We start from the raw sequence: 12,958 nt of genomic DNA on the forward strand, positions 1-12,958 counted from the left end.
AAATTTATGGTTTTAAATTGAATGGCTTATGACAATAAATGAGCATGAATGGCTAAACTGATTTTGGTGTTAGAATTATTTGTACTGTGTATTTAGCCTTGAGAGGCTAGGTTGCGATAAATTGCCATGTCATGCAGAAAAAGATTTTATAAATCAGGTGGTAGATAAAAGATTAGCTACTGCAGTGGTGGGTGGTTCCGTGGACTAGCCTATTAGAGGGGCACGACAAACTCTTTTATATTCTCACCTCAGTCGTAGAGACGCGTAGGGTATCTCCTGAGGTGGGCTTTTTGAGTGCACTTCATGTCTAACCACCACGTGAAGTGAGATTCAGCCAACGCCAAGGAACGACTGCTTTTCAAAATAAAAATAAGTTTTTTTATGATTGTATAAAATTTTTCACAACCTTGGCAGACTCGGTTGGATACCCTTGGTCCAGGTGTCCTCAAGTACAGGATTTGGCGTGAGCCAAGTTTTGAGTAATTCACGAGCCATATTGATTATTTGGTTGCAATGAATATTCGTGATGTGAAAAATTTGCTGAAGTTAATTATTTTTAATTGTCTCCATTTACTCGCCTTTAGATAGTTTAGATGGTGTCTGTTTACTCACTAGGATTTTATAATCTCACCACCCTTAAATCCCTACATTTCAGGTTCGGGATAGTCGGTAGATAGTTGATTGCATCAAGGACTTCAGTTAGCCTTGCATTGACAAAATTATAGGTTCACAAACTCGCATCTTATTGGTTAGTTGGGGGGGGGGCACGTGTCATTGTAAAAGTAATTTTATACTTTAGTTATTTGATTTAAAATATGTATGAACATATTTAGCTTTTACACCATGTTTTTGGCGGGTTTTGGTATTTTCAAAAAAAAATGACGAAAATGCCTTTGTGAGCCAGAAAATAATATTTGATTGATTTGATTTGGAAATGACTTATGATTTCTTGAAATGCGAGATTTAATAACTATCGGTCATCGGGGAGATGCGGAAGCTGATGCTAAGCTTTGCGGGGTTTCGATCGGCATTTAGGGTAAAGAGTGCCATCGGGATGTCGCGGCGGTTGTCACGGGTCCTAAGGGAGTTTCGGGTCGTGACAAAACAATTTGGGCCAAGTTATGAAGGAAGCAGCACCTTGGTGCCTCGACAAGGAAAGACACCTCAGCAACATAGAAGCCTTGGTGCTGCGATCACCAAGGAGCTAGCGCCACGGCCCTAAAGAGAAAACATGAAAAAAATAAGTCCAAGGCTTAGCATTATGGTGCCTAAAGAGTGATGGCCGTGACACCTATACGAGGATAAGGCTTCTAGTGCATTCTGACTTCCATTTCGATACAAACTTGAGCCCATTTAATTCGCTTTTGAGAAGCACATTTAAGCAACAATTAAGCTAGATTTTTCTGAAGAAAAAGAGGCATTGAAGCTAGCAAGAAAGCAAGGAAGCTTGGGGATTGAAGGCTTGATAAACATTAGAGTTTTTTTCTTTTCTTGTTACCTTTCTACTTTATTGTTTAGTTTTGATGGTTAAATTTCTTTTTTGGATGATGTTTTTAGGAATTATGTTGAACTAAGTTTTAATATTTTTTCTTGCTTATGATTGATAGTATTTGAGTTATTTACTTTTATCCTATTTTTAATGCTTTTGATTGCCTACTCACCAATTAAATTGAATTGGAAACCTAAACAAAATTGGGATAGGGAGTTTAAAGTAGGCCATGGATGAAATAACATATGTTCAATATCAATTATATAAGATCACTAATTTGATTCGCGTGTAGGGTAAGAATATACTTACATATCATATGTAGCCATGATTAGAGTCTAAGCTTAATGAGTCTTCTTGATTTCAATTTGAATAGAAATATAGTAAGTTGCTTAAGGAAGATATTTTTATAAGAACATCGGAAGAGACTTTTAAATAAATTAGAACTCTAGATTAACAACTCAAACATTAAGGGGATATTGTGATTCTAGACTTTTGGTTGATTGATTAATTAATTAAATTGTAGTTTTTATTTTTAGTCCTAGTTTTAGTTTGAGTTTATTTAATTTTCAATAGTTTTAAATTTGGTTGTTTGGGTAAGATTGAGTTGCTTTAATTTTAATAATTAGCTAAAAGATTTGGTTAATTCTCCATAGGAACAAACTTAACTTTCATTATATTACTTGTTAATGATTTGTGTACTTGTGTGGTAAATCCGACAACAACAGCATAGAGCTTGATGTAAATTTAAAGCTAGATACTAATTGAAAAGGCTTAAGACTTGATACCAATTATGCATTTCAACATGCAAGTTTAAGTAAGAAGTAATAAAAAACATAATATCAATTTGGTGTTTAGAAAGATGTTACGATTGTGAAGAACACTAAGTGTTGAATTCTCACCAAACCTTATTGTTGAAGATCTCAATTTTCTCATGATACCAATAAGTCATGGGATAATGACAATGATTAACTTCTCTTTAAAAATCATGAGCTCAACGCAAATTGTTAGAAAATCTTAAGAGATCAAATATTAGGAGAAAAATCATAACCATAGAATAAATGAGTGTTTAAATAGATATTCAACATGTTTATCTAATACTCAAGTATTCATTTTAACTAGATGAGTATGAGCATTTAAATGGATATTCAAAACATGCATCAAATGCTCATATTTTTCAATAAATATTTGCAAAATAGTTCCTAGGCATGTCCAAGGTATCAAGAATCATCAAGCATCATTCTTAATCAATCTTAATCATTCTCAAGTAACCAATCATCAATTTTCATCAAGCATAGTCATTAATGTTAGAAAGATAAACTTAAAGTAAAACTACTAAGAGGGGGGGTGAATTGATTGTTAAATAAAAATTTCTCTTTTTTTTGAAAATCTTCGAAGATAAAGCAAAATATGAAAGAATAAAACAACAAAATATAGCATAAGATGAATAAGTAAAGAGCAGAAAAATAAAAAGTACTCAATAGGATTTTTATAAAGGTTTGGCCTTTCAATGCTTACATCCTCTCCCTTGATAGCACAATGAGTGTGACTACACTATCAGCTTGCTTTTTCAATAGGATCAGGCGTAACCTTTATGACATACCTTTTGCAAGATCAAGTGTAACCTCTACAACATGCCTTTTGCAGGATCGAGTGTAACCTCTATCAAGGCACTGCCTTTTTTTGGTTCAAGCAAAACCTGTACACTAGACGTAGTCTTTTAAAGGATCAGGCAAAACCCTTTTACCTTTTGCTTGGAGGTATTACCAATACAACAATTGATTCTAATGAATCTCCAACTTAAAACCTCTAGAAAGGTTGATAAAGAAGTTTAGGATTAGAAAAGTTAGAGCTTTCACAAATATATGGATGAACAAAGAAGGGTTAAGCTCAAGAAGGATTAATTGAAGAATGAAAATTTGAGCTTTAGTCTCTTTTCTTACTAAAACGTGGGAACTTTCTACTCATAACTTTTTCTTTTATTTTTTCGCTCTCTTTTTCTTCTTCAAGGATGATTCAAGTTTTTTTCAAATTCCTCCAAAAAATCCTTGCTTTAACATCCCTAATGTAGGATTTATAGCCTTTATGATTTTCTGCTTGTTGGAGTGAAGTTTCAATCTTTTCTTGTACGTTCTAGCCAGCTTGCAAAATTTTGTCTCATTTAAAGAATCGATTCTTTGCTGTTGAGTTGTCATTTCTTCACAAAGTTTGTATCTTTTTGTCTCTAGAGAATCTTTTCTTCTATTTTGAGGTGTTGGTTATTCACTATGGTTTGGTGCCAAAATTTGAATTTAAGCTTGACTTTTGTCGTTCCACTTTTGTCCAAATGCATCATTTTTTTCTTGGTCACCAAGTTTCTAAATTATACTTTTGGTGCTTCTAGAACCGATATCTTCTTCATGTAGAATCGATTCTTTATTCTTTGCTTTTCTACCTTTTGCATTTTGTTTCTCCAGAATCAATTCTTTATCTTTGAGGTGTCAATTCTTCATAAATCTTGAAGCTTTTATCTTTCAAGAATCGACTTCTTCTTTTCTCAAAATTGATTCTACATTGTTGATTTTTGCTTAAAAACTTACTTTTTCTTCTCTAGAATTGATTCTTCTTACAATCAAAGAAATATATTTTGCTTTCTTTTCATTCAAGAATCAAGTCTTTTTTTTAAAAAAAAATTGACTCTTAGGCTATCATTTTGAATTTTGAAAATAAGAGATCTTTGAGAAAATTAAAAGATATTTCTTTGAGTTCAAGGGGATGATCATTCATATTTAAAATATGTTCAAGTAGTCAAGGCATTTCAATTGAGTTATAATCAATTTTGTCATGTCAAAATAAGAATAAAGCTAACAATCTCCCCTTTTTTATATGACAAAATTAAGAGTTAAATTTGCTCATTGAAGAAAACTCCCTTTAAAAATATGCTTAAGATTTCAAAACATTTTTCTCAATTAAAGCTCCCCTTGAATTTGTGCTTTTTCAAGAAGATTTACATTTAAGTTTGAAAGCATTTTTTAAATCAATTTGAAAAAATCCAGCCATAATAAAGAGTTAAACTCTGTAAATTTACTTACAATATTTCTCCTCCTTTTTGTTATATAAAAAAGGAATAGAAAAAAGAGTATAGGAACAATGAGAAGAAAAACTCATAGAAAAAATAGAGCATTAGTAGCATAAGTTAAGCTTAATGATTAAATAACATTTAAAGATAAAACATAGAGACATTCACAACAAATCAGTTCAATCAATTAGCAATTAACACAGAGTGGTATAATCAAAGAAGATATTTCATTAAGTAAAAGAAATACAAAAGATCATTTGCAATATAGTCATATTAGCACAAATCACAAAGTATGCAAATGTTGTGCAATGTAACTGGCTATGCTCTGAATGTGGATTAGAGTAAGAGCTTAAGTTAAGATTATGACTTTTTGAGCTAGTCATATAGAATCTTTTGATTTTGGGACAATTGCTTCTGATTTATGGTGAATGGAACCATTTTGCTTTGAAGCCTAAGTATATGTTTATCTAGTTCGATGAAGGAAGTAGTACAATGATCAATCATATGTTTGAATTTTTTAATGTAGTTTTCCATTATTGCACTAGCCTTTTGTTGATTTTATCAAATTTATCTAACCACCTTCTTTCTAAACTGTGCATTTTAGCACAAAAGAAATGATGTGCACTTTCAAACATGTATACTTGGTAGTCCAAATGGACCTTTATCAGCTCTTGGAGGAGGTTCATAAAGGAATGAAGGATCCACTAGTAGCTCAAGTATGTCAAAATTTGTTTTAGAGTGGACTTTATCTGACTTTTCTTTTTGACCTCATGCTTAAATAGATTTTTTTTTGACCTTCTGCTTGTGTTTCTTTTCCTTTATCTTTATCTTTTAGTTGAATGCTCTTCCTCATCAATTCATTTATGACAACATCATATTCAAGCCAAGTTTTTTAGTTGCTCTTTTATCAAGATTGTTGACTTTCTAAGCCATTATTAGCTTGTCAAGTGAGGTATTAACCTTTATCTTGTCCAGAATATTTGAGATGGCCATTCCATTGTTGGAGTTGGATCTTTGTGGATTAATATGATTGTGTAAAGCATGGATTTCAAAAATTTCTTTTATAAAGGAAGCTAGTAATCCAATTACACAAGCGGAAACACACATCATTATTATTGCAAGTAACATAATCACATCCTAAAAAAAATAAGAATCTATTAAGTAAGAAAAATCATACCTTTTATTTTGAGATTCTTATTTTGGGACACCACCACATTAATGAATGATTTCTCGACCAAACAAGTTTACCACTTATTCTTCAAGAATACTTTCAACTTGAACTTTGAGTGGACAAGGTGTGAAATACAAGACTACAAGATGGCAACAGAATTTGTCTCTCTTTTCTTCGGAAAAGTTTAGAGGAGGAGAAGAGAAGTAACGGCTGAAACTTTTTCAAGAAAAAGTACGTTCTTTTATTTTCTTCCAATATCTTCTCTTTTTATTAAAACTCTTACCTCAAAGGTTTAATAAAAATGAAACACCTTTGAATCAATCTTGACCATCCATTTAGAGTTATGGAAGCATCAAACATGCTTGATAATTATCAAAATTAAAATTAAAGAATAAATAATTTAATTCTTTAATTATCATTTAGAGTTCTTAATAAAATAAAACTCCTTATTGAATAATAACTCTTATTTTATTATTATACATCTTTATTTAAAAGAATTAATAATAAATAAAAGAGTGATAGTCAAACATGGAGTCTTCTTTTATCAACATGGATCTCTAGATTCATTTTGCAAGAATCCTCTTAACATTATCTTAATTTAAGACAACTCTTGTCTTTAATTAAGACAAAAATATTTTATCTTGTTTAAATTGAGACAAATGTGTTTTCTTATCTAGATTAAGAAAAAATATATTTTTTGTAAATTAAGGAAAACATATTTTCTTGTCTAAATTAAGACCAAACATATTTTCTTGTCTAAATTAAGACAAACATGTTAAAGCTATCATTTTTGTACACAGTTTAATTAATCAAATTAAAACATGCATTCCAACTTAAACAAGCTAAATTCTACGAAACTCAATGGTGAATCTATTTGGACATAGATATTCCAAGCTCCAATAAACTTAGAATTATTCTTAATCTCATTAAAAATAATTCAAGCTTATTAACCATAAAATCACTCCACCATAGATTCATGGTTGCACTCTTGGATTAACTATAATTACAAGAAACAATTCAATACTTGATAATAATTATTAGTTGTCCAATTGCAAACCTTATATTGTGAACCCTCATAACCATCCATTGACAAAAGGTAAAATTACTGTTTTACCCTTTATGTCAATTTTGTCCTCTAGTCTCAAATTTCATCCAATTAGTCATTCAATACTCTAGATCTAATTTTTTGATTATCCAGATGTGATAAGTAGCTAATTCATCAATCCACTAGGCCCAGATTAATCACCAATCCTCTTAAAATCACTAGAAGTGATGCTAATGCTATGAACTCCATTATCAGGATATATGTTCCCAAATGTTCATCTCGATTATAATCTCAAAATACAGTGTCTAGACCAATACTTTATGATGATCATGCTCATGGTAAATCAAAGATTATAAGGAGATTAAACATGAGTCCACTATCCATCAGGATTTCGGTTCTACTATAAGCAAACGCATAAGTGTGAGATCAATATTTAAGTAACGGTAAAACTTAAATTTGATTCTCACATGATTTCAGTTCATGTTATAGTGTCATTACTTGAAGTCAACCATTTCGATGATTTGAGACTCATCATTCTCTTGAAATGAATCACTTTGTTTTGTTGGAAGTAATTTGGACACTACAGCCTTAACACAATAAAATGAGCAGCTTTAGTATATGGCTGTGAACAATTTTTAGATTCAATTAAAATACATGTCTCCTATGTATGACTTTTCATACAAATGTATTTTAATATATCAATAGAATCATGGTACCTTAATAACTAGATAATGAATACTTACTAAAACAAACTCTTCCTTTTATTATCAAAATGTACTTTCATTACAAATAAATTTAATGAAATTAAGTGTGAGAATATACTTACTTTCTAAGGCACCATATTCTTAAAATTCCTAATGTCCATAAGGTAGACTGTTTCTTCCTCCTTTAGCTATTTATTCCATATCTTTGTAAATGAAACGTGCTAGATCAATTGGAGTACACTTATTGATATGATGCATAAACAACATGTCTTTGGCTTTCATTGTGTTGCTTTTCTAGTTGAATGGTCTCAGTGTTTGTGTGAAGATCAAATGAAAGATTTTGTCATTTGCACCAAGTCTTGTTGTGCTCTTTAGATTCGTTGTTGAAGTAACTGGACCAGTCAAGAATTTAGCTTCTAGCTCATCTTTTGGGATTTTGCTTCTTTCGTTTATCTCACTGATAGAATCTCTTTTGATAGGTTTTAGCTTTAATAATTTTTGTAGCAATGTTGGTGTGTTAATGATCTCCTTTCCGCTGGCCAATGTAGCAAATGAATCATTGTGGTCTTTGATGTTTTCATCATTATCTCCTTGACACATAGCAGTTGCATTTGAATAAAACACTTGAACTAACTTATGATAAACTGCTCTTCTTAGGCTCAGATATTCATACCATCCCATTTTCCTTAGATTTTCAATATATGGCAGTTCAAATTCTTTCTCAAACCATTTCAAGTCTATGATTATTCCATGAATTACCTTTCTTTTGGAGTAGTCCTCATCAAATATATTCTTTTCTTCTTTGTTCGTAAAATTGATGTTGAATGGATCAAGTTTATTACATCTCATTGCTTTGGAAGGTGTTGTTGGAGCTTTTCCGTTTTCTTTTCTTGACTTTTTTTGAGCCATTTTCTTTGAAGGTTTAAAGTGAATAATTGTGGTTTGGAAAGAGGCGTGTTGATTCTTTTGTACAGAGAATCGATTATACTCTTGGATGACTTGTACTTATAAAAGGGTGAATTGGAACTTAAACGGATTTGAAATCAAAATGCTTTTTGAGAGAGTTTTAGCCATTTGATTCTTAAAAAACTACTTTTGAAGAACAAAAAATTTCTTCAGAGAGAAGGGATTGTAAAATTTTAACTTTTGAAAAGCGTTAAGACTGATAAATGAGAGTTTAAGGCTTAAATAATTTCCTGACTTAAGGTGTAAGAGTCGGTTCTTAGATGATAAGAATCAATTCTTTTTGCTTTAGTTTTTCTAAGACTTTCTCGGTTCTTTCTGAGAATCGATTCTTGAAATTTAAGGTGTTGAGTCTTTGAATTCTTGAAGCTTTTTGGAAAACATTTTATGCTTGAAGAATTGATTCTTTAAAAATTAGAAGTCGAATCTTAAACTTTGTAAACTTGAAAAACAGAGATTTTTTTATCTAAATCAAATACAAGAAATCTTCTAAGTAGAATCAAGTTTAGTGCACATAGAGGTTGGTTTTGAATGATGCATGTGTATGAAATGATATACAAATTTTATTGTAGCAACTATTGTTGGTCCTTATAATATGTGCTAGAAGGGGGGGTGAATAGCACAATTTGGCTGTTGACAAGATTGGAAACTAATTTCCAAAACTTAAGAAAACAAAAACAGAGTATAAAATGCACAACAATTTAGAGTGGTTCGGTCCAAGATCTACATCCACTACCTTGATTATCCAACCAAGGATTTTCCCACAAATTCACTAACAACCGGTGAAATTCACAAGCTTCCACCAAGCTTTTACAATGGTTTTTACTAGGCTCAGCCAAAACCTTTTACACTAGTTTTTCAGGGGCTAAACTAAAACCCAAAGTGATTTTCTAAGGCTCAACCACAACCTACAACAATCAAGCTATCCCAAGCTTGAATAATCCCTTAGAGTGACTTCCTCACTCTAAAAATACAAGAGAAGTAGTAAAAGAAAGTACTTATGGTCATTGGTTGATCTGATTGGTACAAGATTGAGAGCAAAATACAAAATCAAAGAGTAGGCGTTTAAGTGCAGACAAGTGCAGTGATGCTTTTCTGGTTTTTCTACTTTTTATAGCTCAAATCTCATTCAAGGCTTCTTGAAAACTTGTTTCTCATTGTTAGAAGACCATTTTATACTTGGAGATACAACTCTGATGGCAGTTTGGTAGTTTATATCCGTTGGAAACAGTTAAGGATGAGTTCTAGCCATTAATCTGTCTTGTAGTGCTCTGGTTCAAATTGCAGACAGAGAGATCTTAGTCGACTAACTTGGTTGACTAAGTTGGTTCTGTTTCTAGTTTGCAGATTTTGGCAGAGACCACTTAGTAGACTGACTTGGTCTACTAAATTGGTTCTGTTTCTCAAACTCTTCAGCCCGCCATTTCTCCAATTTGAAACTTTGATCAACCAACATTCTTCCTTGTTTCACCAATAAGCTTCCTCCTTGTTATTCAGTTACATCTTGTTGATTTTATCCCTCTTTTTCTTTCAAAAATACTCTTTGAAGAGTTAATAAATTAATTTCATATATTAATTTCTTGCACACTTAAGTAAAGGTATTAGACACAAATAAATGGGAATGTTTTATTATCATCAAAAACTAATGGAGCCAACAACTATTATGCAAACAACATCATCAAAACATCATTCTTTCAAATTATGAATTCAAGAAACTAATCTTTATTTCAACAATAATCAACCAATCAGAAGGCAATCAAACAATCAACGATTCGTCTTTTATTGGCAAGTTATTCATAGAATAGGTATCACTTGACTTTGCAATAAGATCAATGCATGCATTCTTGCTTTGATTTTTCCTACAAAATAGAATTGATTTTTGATATTGGTACCCAAGCTTTCTTGGGTCCATGAGAGTTAGTTCTTCCAAGTTTGTTTTTACTTGGAACCTCAAAAATTTACCATAATTCATCCCTATGTAGGTTTTGTTCCTATTGGAACCCACACCGTTTTGACAGTCTTTTGCTTGGGGGGTGTTTCTCTAAGAGGACAAGAATATATAGAGTGTCCCTTCTTATGACAACAAACATATTCATGTGATGCACCATGCTTTTCATTTTCTTTTTCAGAGAATGTTTTTATCTTTGTCTTGTCATATTCGAAGCCATTCTTGTCAAAGAAGGTTTTCAAGTTCTTGTTCCCAGACTTCAAACCAACCAATAGGCGATCTACATCTTTACCAATACAAAGCCTCATACGGAGCCATACCGATCATGGCTTGATAGCTATTATTATAAGTGAACTCGGCTAGGGGCAAGTAATGATTCCATGAAACTCCAAAGTTGAGAGTAATCGCTCTCAACATATCCTCAAGCATTTGGATGGTGAGCTTGGATTGGCCATTCGTTTGTGGGTGGAAGGCCGTACTAAAATCCAATCTCATGCCTAAGGCCTCTTGAAATTTCCTCCGAAATTAACTTATGAACTGTAATATTCTATTGGACACTATCATTACCAGAACACCATGTAGCTTGACAATCTCATTAATGTATATTTGGGCATATCGAGCTGCTCCATACTTAGTTTAGACCGACAAAAAATGGGCATATTTAGTAAGTTGATCAATTATCACCCAAATGGCATCATAGCCACCCTTAGCTCGTGGTAAACATGTTACCATTTCCATTTAAGTACTGGTAATGGTTGTAGTAATCCCAAAGGTCTCTTATGTTTAGCCTTCACTTGCTAACATGTTAAGCATTTAGAGACATATTTCGCCATGTCCCTCTTTAGTCTTGGCCACCAATACACAGACTTCAAATCATGGTACATCTTGGTGGCTTCTGGGTGGATTGCATAAACTGCCACGTAAGCCTCTCCCAAAATCTCATTTCTTAATCCATCCATATTTGACACACAAATTCGTGATCAATATCTCATTAAACCATATGTGCCGTACACAAAGTCTTGATCTCTATCTTTGGTCATGTCTCCAATTAGTTTAATCAAATATTCATCTTGGTCTTGGATAGCTTTAATCCGATCTAATGTCACTGGTTAGACTCTAAAATGTGCCAACAATGCTTTAGAATCATTAATTTCAAAGTGTACACCCATATTGCCTAGATCATTCAAACTCTGCACCAAAAATCTTTTCTCTATTGTCATGTATGCCAAACTCCCTATCAGTTTTCGGCTCAAGGCATCTGCCACCATATTGGCCTTGCCTGGATGGTAGAGTATGGTGCAGTCATAATCTTTCAATAGTACCAACCACCTATACTGCCTCAAATTCAAATCTCTTTGCTGAAATATATACTTCAAACTTTTATGATCAGTATATATTTCACAAGTTTCACCATAGAGGTAATTGCACTAAATTTTTAAAGCAAACACAATTGCAACCATTTCTAGGTCATGCATAGAGTAGTTTTGTTCATGCTTCTTTAATTGTTGAGAGGTGTATGCTATAACTTTCCCATGTTGCATCAACATGCAACCTAACCAACTCGTGATGCATCGCAATACATGGTATAGCCTTCGGATCCACACGGTGGGCTTAAAATAGGTGCAGAAGTGAGACAACCTTTAAGCCTCTGCGAACTAGCCTCACATGCATCAGACCGATCAAACTTAACTCCTTTATGAGTGAGTCTTGTCAAAGGAGATGCAATCTTAGAAAAGTCTTGCACAAAACATTTGTAATATCTGGCTAAGCCTAGAAAACTTCTAACTTCTGTTACAAACGTTGGCCTCGATCAATCTCCATAGCTTCTACCTTACTACGGTCAACTTGTACCCATTGTTCAAACACAACATGCCAAAGAAACTAACTTTATTCAACCAAAACTCACATTTCGAGAATTTAGCATATAACCTATGCTTTCTTAGGGTCTGAAGTATAATTCTCAGATGTTATACATGTTCCTCCGAGCTCTTAGAGTACACCAAAATATCATCGATAAATACAACCACAAATTTATCCAAATATGTCTGGAAGACCCTATTCATTAAGTCCATAAATGCTGTAGTGCATTGGTGAGTCCAAATAACATCAACAGAAATTCATAGTTTCCATAACGTGTGCAAAACGTTGTCTTGGGTACATCATATTCTCTTATTCTCAATTGGTGATACTCAAACCATAAATCAATCTTAAAGAAGAACATGGCACCCTACAACTCATCAAACAAGTCATCAATCCTTGGTAGTGGATATTTATTCTTCACAATGACCTTATTCAATTGCTGGTAGTCAATGCATAATCGAAGGCTACCATCCTTTTCTTCACAAATAGCACTGGAGCTCTCCAAGGTGAAACACTAGGGGCGAATAAAGCCCTTATTCAATACATCCTCCAATTGCTCCTTAAGCTCTCTTAATTCAATTGGTGCCATTTGATAAAGAGGTATCGAAATTGGTTGCGTATCCGAAATCAAGTCAATACAAAATTCAATTTCCCTCTCGAGAGGCAATCTAGGCAATTCTTCTAGAAATACATCTAAATACTTACCTACTACTGGTACACAAT

The sequence above is a fragment of the Theobroma cacao genome, chromosome 9 (genome assembly GCF_000208745.1).
Source record: "Theobroma cacao cultivar B97-61/B2 chromosome 9, Criollo_cocoa_genome_V2, whole genome shotgun sequence".
Taxonomy (NCBI): Eukaryota; Viridiplantae; Streptophyta; class Magnoliopsida; order Malvales; family Malvaceae; genus Theobroma; species Theobroma cacao.